The sequence below is a fragment of the Momordica charantia genome, assembly GCF_013281855.1.
Source record: "Momordica charantia cultivar OHB3-1 chromosome 9 unlocalized genomic scaffold, Mcharantia_2.0 BLBB01000009.1, whole genome shotgun sequence".
Classification (NCBI taxonomy): Eukaryota; Viridiplantae; Streptophyta; class Magnoliopsida; order Cucurbitales; family Cucurbitaceae; genus Momordica; species Momordica charantia.
Genome location: NW_028275167.1, coordinates 22,930,353 through 22,938,715, shown reverse-complemented (window position 1 = coordinate 22,938,715; position 8,363 = coordinate 22,930,353). Strand labels below are relative to the sequence as shown.

The 8,363-nt window shown below is 38.2% G+C and overlaps 1 non-coding gene and 1 pseudogene across 1 annotated transcript; one reads left to right on the top strand and one right to left on the bottom strand.

The window, feature by feature from the left end:
- Positions 1–243: 243 nt before the first annotated feature.
- LOC148209223 (uncharacterized) lies at positions 244–1,158 on the top strand (annotated as a pseudogene).
- Positions 1,159–2,884: 1,726 nt separating this feature from the next.
- Positions 2,885–2,991, bottom strand: LOC148209222 (small nucleolar RNA R71). The gene has a single exon (XR_015787489.1). It is a non-coding gene; the product is annotated as a small nucleolar RNA R71 (small nucleolar RNA).
- Between the last annotated feature and the right edge of the window lie 5,372 nt (positions 2,992–8,363).

Genomic DNA, 8,363 nt, shown 5'->3' with positions numbered 1-8,363 from the left:
GGGAAATGTCATTTTGAATTTTGAGTTTTCTTTATTATTTGAATTGTTTTGTTTATTTTATTTCCCCGACGTTGCCTCGTTTCGTTTCTCAATTTTACAACACGTTATCAGCACGAGCCTATGTCATTTCCCCTGTTGAAGGTAGGTTCCGAAGGTAGGTAATTTAATTTTTATTTTTCAAGTAATATGTTGTTTTCATATGTTAAATCCCTAATTTGAGTTTTTTTTTGTGATAGTGTCACCATGACAAATTTGACCAAATTAGAATTTGCCGCTCTTGATATCAATGGCAATAATTATTTGTCATGGGTACTAGATGCTGAAATCCATCTTGATGCCATGAACCTGGGAGAAACCATCAAAGAAGAAAATACAACCACAAGTCAGGAAAAGACAAAAGCCATGATTCTCCTTCGTCACCATCTTCACGAGGGGTTGAAAATGGAGTATCTGACAATAAAAGACCCCCTTGCCTTGTAGCAAAATTTGAAAGAAATATATGATCATCAAAAAACAGTTATTCTTCCTAAAGCTCGTTATGAATGAATGCATTTGAGGCTCCAAGACTTCAAATCAGTAAGTGATTATAATTCTGCACTATTCAAAATCAGTTCGAAATTGAAGTTATGTGGAGAAAAAATTACTGATAGTGATATGCTAGAAAAGACATACTCAACCTTCCATGTCTCGAATATACTCTTGCAACAACAATATCGAGAGAAAAGTTTTAAGAAATATTCTGAGCTCATATCATGCCTTCTAGTTGCTGAGCAAAATAATGAGCTATTGATGAAAAATCATGAATCTCGACCAACGGGAGCAACGCCATTCCCAGAGGCGAATGCTGTAAATTTCAATAATCGTGGTCGAGGTCGAGGTCGTGGTCGAGGGCGTGACCGTGGCAGAGGAAGAAATAATTTTTCATTTCGTGGTGGGCGTTATAATCGTCCAAATTTTAAAAGAACCACACGAAATGTTGATCATAAAGAAAAAGCTCCACAAGATCAGAATTCCAGAAGTGTTGAAAATAAGTGGTTCCGATGCGGTATGACTGGGCATTGGGCACATATTTGTCGTACATCGAAACACTTAGTGAATCTTTATCAAGCTTCCTTGAAAGAAAAAGGAAAAAATGTGGGAGCAAATCTTGCCTACTAGGATGGTGATATCTTTGACACTGCCAATATTACAAGTTTGGATGTGGCTGACTTTCTTGAATCTCCTCGAGAACAAATTGGCACAGTGAGCACAATGGATGGAATAGCAAGTGCTTCTTTTGATTTTGAGAATATTCAGAACTAATGTTTTTTTTATATCTTTTATGTATGTTTTGTATTTCAAGTTTTTTTTCTTCTTTCTTCTTCTTATTGTAATTATTTTGTTTAATGAAGAAGCATGAACAGTTTTCATATATTGGATGATTCGAAAATGAGCAATGGTGATCTATGTCTGGCAGACAGTGCGACTACGCACACAATATTGAAAAATAGACAATATTTTTCTAAATTGACAATGCTGAAAGCAAAAGTCAATACTATATCAGGTTCTGCAAACTTGATTGAAGGTTTTGGAAAAGCATACATAATTTTGTCTAGAAGAACAAAATTTACAATTGACAATGCATTGTTCTCTAGTCAATCAAAGAGAAATCTACTGAGTTTTAAAGATATACATTGCAATGGTTATCATATTGAGATTGATAACAAGAATAATATAGAATATCTCTATATTATATCTATTGTCTCACATAACAAACGTATACTTGAAAAGTTGCCTACTTTATCTTCTGGATTATATTATACTCATATACGAGTAATGGAAACATATGCAACTACGAACTTGAATTTCATAAATCCAGATATATTTACCATTTGGCATGACCGATTAGGTCATCCTGGGTCCATAATGATAAGAAGAATCATTGAAAAGTCACATGGACATCCATTAAAGAACCAAAAGATTCTTCAATCTAATGAATTATTGTATGATGCTTGCTCTCAAGGCAAATTGATCATTAGACCATCACCATTTAAAGTAGGGACTGAATCACCTACATTTTTAGAACGAATTCATGGTGATATATGTGGACCTATTAATCCACCAAGCTATCCCTTCAGATATTTTATTGTGTTAATAGACGCATCAAGTAGATGGTCACTGATTACGCTTGTTTACATGCGTAAAAAGAAGGTTTTAGATGCTGTTTTTACTATGTTTTAACTTTGTTTCGGATAAGTTAAAGTGCATGAGCACAAGATCTTTTCTTCTACCCCTTGACCCTGAGATTGAGCGGACCCTTCAAAAAACTAAAAAAGAGCAAAGACTTCGAAAACAACTAGAAAAGCAAAAAGAGAGAGAAGGTGAAATCAGTCCTGAAAGTGAGGTAGAGAATACGAGCACATCAATGGCAGATATTCCACCTCGTGATCCGGTTGATCCACCTGCTGTTAACGGTAATATGAGGGATCATGCAAGAAATGATGAATTCAACCATATCCAGATGGCGGACAATAGAGACGTGGCAATGTGAGAATATGCCGCCACGGCTTTTCAGAACTTTGATTCAAGGATAGTCAACCCTATTCCAGCCCACGCAAACTTTGAGCTTAAACCAATGATGTTCCAAATGTTGCAGACAATTGGACATTTTGGAGGGCAGGAACATGAGGATCCACATGATCATCTGAAATCATTCATTCAAATTGCAAATGCATTTCAATTACCTGGTATAACAGACGATGCTCTTAGACTAACACTTTTTCCATTTTCTTTGAAGGACCGAGCTAGAGCATGGCTCAATGCATTTCCACCGGGATCCATCACCACATGGGGGTCGTTAGTGGAGAAGTTCTTAACAAAATTCTTCCCACCTACTCGCCACGCTGATATCAGAGAGGAGATCATCTCCTTTAGACAGTATGATCGTGAACCTGTTCACGAGGTGTGGGAAAGATTTAAAGAACTAATCAGGAAATGTCCGAACCATGGCTTGCCGGCATGCATCCAGATAGAACATTTCTTTAGAGGTTTAGATCATCCTACTAAGATGATGCTAAACAATGCTGCCAACGGAGCCTTTACAAAGAAGACATTCAACGAGATAGTCGACATCCTAAATGACTTAGCTTCACACAACGAACTATGGTGTTCGCAAAGATCTAGGGCAGCACCAAAGAAGCAAGATCCAGCTGGAGTTTTGGCTCTGGACATTGTGACCTCCATGCAAAAAGAGATGGTTACAATGAACCAGAGGCTGAAAGAGATGGCGTTGGGAATAAAAAATCCATTAGCCACGCCGATACAACCTGTGCAGTCGGATTATTGCACTCCTGCCCCTGTTTGCCAAGTCAACGATCTCATTTGTTCATTTTGCAGTGAAAACCATATTTATGATAATTGTCCACATAACCTTGCTTCCGTTTTTTATGTAGGACATGGGAACAATAGGAACTTTAACCCATATTCGAACACCTACAACCCAGGTTGGAGGCACCACCCTAATTTCTCATGGGGAGGTCAAGGAGGTTCGAGTGGTTTTAATCAAGGGCAGAGCCAGCAAAACAAACAGCCCTATGTTCCACCTACACAGCAATACATCCCGCCACCGCAACAGCAGTACAATTAGAGAACACAGACTCCACCAGTTCAAAATAACAACTCAAATCTTGAGAATATGATGAAGGAGTACATGGCCCGAACCGACGCAGTGATACAATCCCAAGCGGCATCAATGAGGAATTTCGAGACCCAATTGGGACAGCTCGCCAATGAATTGAAGAATAGACCACAAGGTTCTTTTTAAGGCCATACTGAATTACCAAAACGAGAAGGGAAAGAACAGTGCAAAGCTGTCACCCTTAGGAGTGGACTGGCATATGATGGACCAACAATGCCAACAACAGATGTACAGATTCCGTCCACTGAACCAACTGTACAGATACCAGAGAATCCAACAACACCAGAAAAAGAAAATATTAGAAAAGGTAATGAGGACACCCCGAGTGTTCCTCCACAGGTACAACCTTCTTTTACCCCTACTCCCCCGTTTCCATAAAGATTAGTTAAGAAAAATAATGATTCCCAGTTTAGAAAATTTTTAGATATTTTAAAACAATTGCATATAAATATACTATTAGTAGATGTTCTAGAACAGATGCCAAATTATGCCAAGGTTTTGAAATATATAGTTTCTAGGAAGAAAAAGATAGGAGAGCATGAACTGGTAGCCATGACAAAATGTAGTAGTGAAGCTGTAGGCAGCCTGCTACCCATGAAGTGTAACGATCCTGGCAGTTTTACCATTCCATGTTCCATAGGAGGAAAAAACTTAGGTAGGGCATTATGTGATCTAGGCGCTAGCATTAATCTTATGTCATTATCAGTTTTCAAATCTTTAGGCATAGGAGAAGCTAGACCTACTACGGTTACCCTCCAACTAGCAAATAGATCTATCATAAGACCTGAGGGAAAGATAGAAGATGTTTTAGTCCATGTGGACAAATTCATTTTCCCTGCGGACTTTATCATCCTAGATTGCGAGGCGGACTTAGACGTTCCCATTATTTTGGGAAGACCATTTCTAGCCACTGGGGATACAGTTTTTAATGTGAGGAAGGGAGAAATTACAATGAGGGTAAATAATGAAGAAGTTAAATTTAACGTTCTAGACGCCATGAAATTACCAGGAGACTTTGAAGAGTGCTCTGCTATAACTAACTTGAATCCTGTTATGTTTGATGAGTTTTATGACTTGTTAGTTACAGAGATTGAAGAAGAGCTTGATAAGATAGCAGAAGGACCAGAATGTGACTAATCCTGTTGAAAAAATACAAAAAGAAGAATGCAAGTCGTTACTTCCGTCCATAGTGGAACCACCCACTTTGGAGCAGAAGCCATTGCCGTCGCATTTGAAATATGCGTATCTAGGGGATAACGACACTTTACCAGTTATTATAGCTTCCAATTTATCACCTACTAATGAATATTCTTTATTGCAGATTTTGGAGAAGCACAAAAAGGCCATTGGATGGACGATAGCAGATATCCGAGGGATAAGAACGGCCTTTTGCATGCACAAAATTCTATTGGAAGAAGATGCTAAGAACTCTATTGAGAGTCAAAGGCGGTTGAACCCGAAGATGAAAGAGGTTGTAAGGAAAGAAATTCTTAAATGGCTTGACGCAGGTGTTATATACCCAATATCCGACAGCAGCTGGGTAAGTCCAGTACAGTGTGTACCAAAGAAAGGGGGTATAACCGTGGTGGCCAACGAGGAGAATGAGCTCATCTCAACCCGAACTGTGAGTGGGTGGAGAGTTTGCATTGACTATCGCAAACTCAACAAGGTAACGAAGAAAGACCATTTTCCTCTACCGTTTATTGACCAGATGCTCGACCGTCTGGCAGGTAAGAATTTCTATTGTTTCTTAGATGGATATTCGGGTTATAATCAAATTACTATTGCTCCAGAAGACCAGGAGAAGACAACATTTACGTATCCGTATGGTACGTTCGCTTTCAGGCAAATGCCCTTTGGACTATGCAATGCACCCGCGACTTTTCAGAGGTGTATGATGGCCATCTTCTCTGACATGGTAGAAAATATTCTAGAAGTTTTTATGGATGACTTTTCTATTTTTGGAAATTCTTTTGACGCATGTTTAGTTAATTTGGAGAGAGTATTGGAGAGATGTGAACAAACAAACCTAGTCCTAAATTGGGAGAAGTGTCATTTCATGGTACAAGAGGGTATTGTTTTGGGTCACAAAATTTCCAATCAAGGAATAGAGGTAGACCACGCTAAGATAGACATCATTTCAAAGCTACCTCCTCCCACAAATGTTAAAGGGATTAGAAGTTTTTTAGGGCCTGGGGGATTTTACCGCCGCTTTATAAAAGACTTTGCTAAAATTTCTAAACCCCTGTGTCAATTGTTAGAACATGATAGACCATTTTTTTTTTATGATGACTGTTTAAAATCATTTGAAATGTTGAAAGTTACTTTAAGTTCAGCCCCTATAATTATCGAACCTAATTGGGATTTACCTTCCGAGCTCATGTGTGATGCTAGTGATTATGCAATAGGAGCTATGTTAGGACAACGTAAAAACAAGATCTTGCATCCTGTTTATTATGCTAGTAAGACTCTGACCGGTGCACAACTCAATTACACTACTACTGAAAAGGAACTGTTAGCAGTTGTGTTCGCCTTTGATAAGTTTAGGTCTTACTTGATAGGCACAAAAGTCATTGTTTTTACTGACCATTCTGCTTTAAAATATTTATTTGCTAAAAAAGATGCGAAACCACGTTTGATACGGTGGATTTTGTTACTTCAAGAGTTTGATATTGAAGTTAGGGACAGGAAGGGTACTGAAAACCAAGTTGCTGATCACCTGTCTAGATTGGAATCCCCACTCTGTGTGATGGAACTGTTATACGTGAACAGTTTATTGACGAGCAACTCTTGCGAGTTGATTCAGTTCCGTGGTATGCCGATATAGCAAATTATTTGGTAAGTCAAATAGTTCCTTATGAGTTCAACAAGCAACAAGTAAAGAAATTTCTAAATGAAGTTCGATTTTATCGTTGGGATGAACCTTTTTTATATAAACTAGGACCTGACAATATCTTACGCAGGTGTGTAGCAGAAGAAGAGCACGAGGCGATATTAGACGCTTGTCATATGTCTCCATATGGAGGACATTTTGCAGGACACAAAACCGCAGCCAAAGTTTTGCAAAGTGGGTTCTTTTGGCCCACTCTGTTCAAAGATGCACATAAGTTTGCCCAAGTTTGTGACAAATGCCAACGGACAGGTAAAGCGAGGACGTTACAATTGTTGGAATTAGAAGAACACAGACAATTTTCTTATGAGAATGCTAAGCTGTTTAAGGAAAAAACTAAACAGTGGCATGATAGGCGTCTTCGACTGAACAATCTTCAAGAAGGTGATCTGGTTTTGTTATTCATTTCTAGGTTGAAACTTTTTCCTGGGAAACTTAAGTCTAGATGGTCTGGTCCCTTTAAAATTTTTAAAGTCTACCCATATGGGGCAGTGGATCTAGTTGACTCTAAGGGAAGTATTTTTAAAGTAAATGGGCAGAGACTTAAGCCTTATTTTGGAGAACCAGTGGATAGAGGAAAAACCTCTATTCAACTTTCAGGACAATAAATTTTTGAGAAAAATGTTTTTCCTTCTTATCCATTTTTGAAAGAACAAAAGTAAAGGAAGGAAGTTTTTGTATCTTGTATTTTCTTTTTTTTTTAATTATAAAAAGTTTTTCTTATTAAGAGAATGTTTTTGAAAACGTAAAAAAAAAAAGAAAAAAAGAAAACGTTGAAAAAAAAAAAGAATTACGCAGGCGCCTGGCGCCTGCCCTTTGCGAAAAATAAAAATCACGCAGGCGCTTGGCGCCTGCTCTGTTTTTTTTTTCAGTATTTCGAATTTCTTTTTCCTTCGTGATTTGGGTTTCATTTTTCGACCTTTATGGGTTTTATTTTGGGTCAAACATTAATCCTTTGTGATTTAAGTTTCAAATCTTTCCTTAAACTCAAAAATACTTCAATTCTTGTTTCCCTAATCTTATTTGGAATTCAAACTTATTTTTTTCCTTTTAAGTTTAGGAAACCTAGTTGAACTTAAATCTCAATCCCTTTCCATTTAGGATTTAGTTTGGGGAAAGCTTTAAATAGACCCATTGCCTAAGTCTTGCACCTCCACCAAAACCCACACAACTCTCTTCCTCCCCTTTGTTTTTCGAAAAAAAAAAACCACTCCCTCCCCACCATTGTTCTCGATTTCAGCCACCGCCAAAAAGAAGAAGAAATTTCCAACATTTGCTTATTTCTATGGCTTCTTCTTCTCAACATACTTCACTTCCTACCTCTTCTACTCAAGTTCCAAATGCCATAAGCATTCCCTTTCCACCATTGGAGAACTTCCAACACTACATGGTTCCAGATTCTAGGCTAGCTGCTGTTAGGGGAGGAAACCCGCTTCAAACATTTGAATGTCCTCCATCCCAAGCTCCTACACAACCTTCTATGATGGCTCCACATGGTTATGTTAATTTTCAGCAACTACCCACCCTTAATATACCTCAAAACAGTGAGTTTAGGGCTGAAAATCCTCAACAACTTTCTCCAATGATCAATCCGGGTATGTACCAACCGTTTATGTTTAACCCGGTTCCTTCATATCATTTTCCCGTGTCTCAAATGCAAATTCCAGCTAGTGTTCATCCTTATGGAATACCCAACCCATCTACTCTATTTCCTAGCTTTCCACCTTATTATGGAATGGGTCATTGGGTATCTCCACATAATTATGAGATGATTTCACCTAGGGTTCCCCCACCACC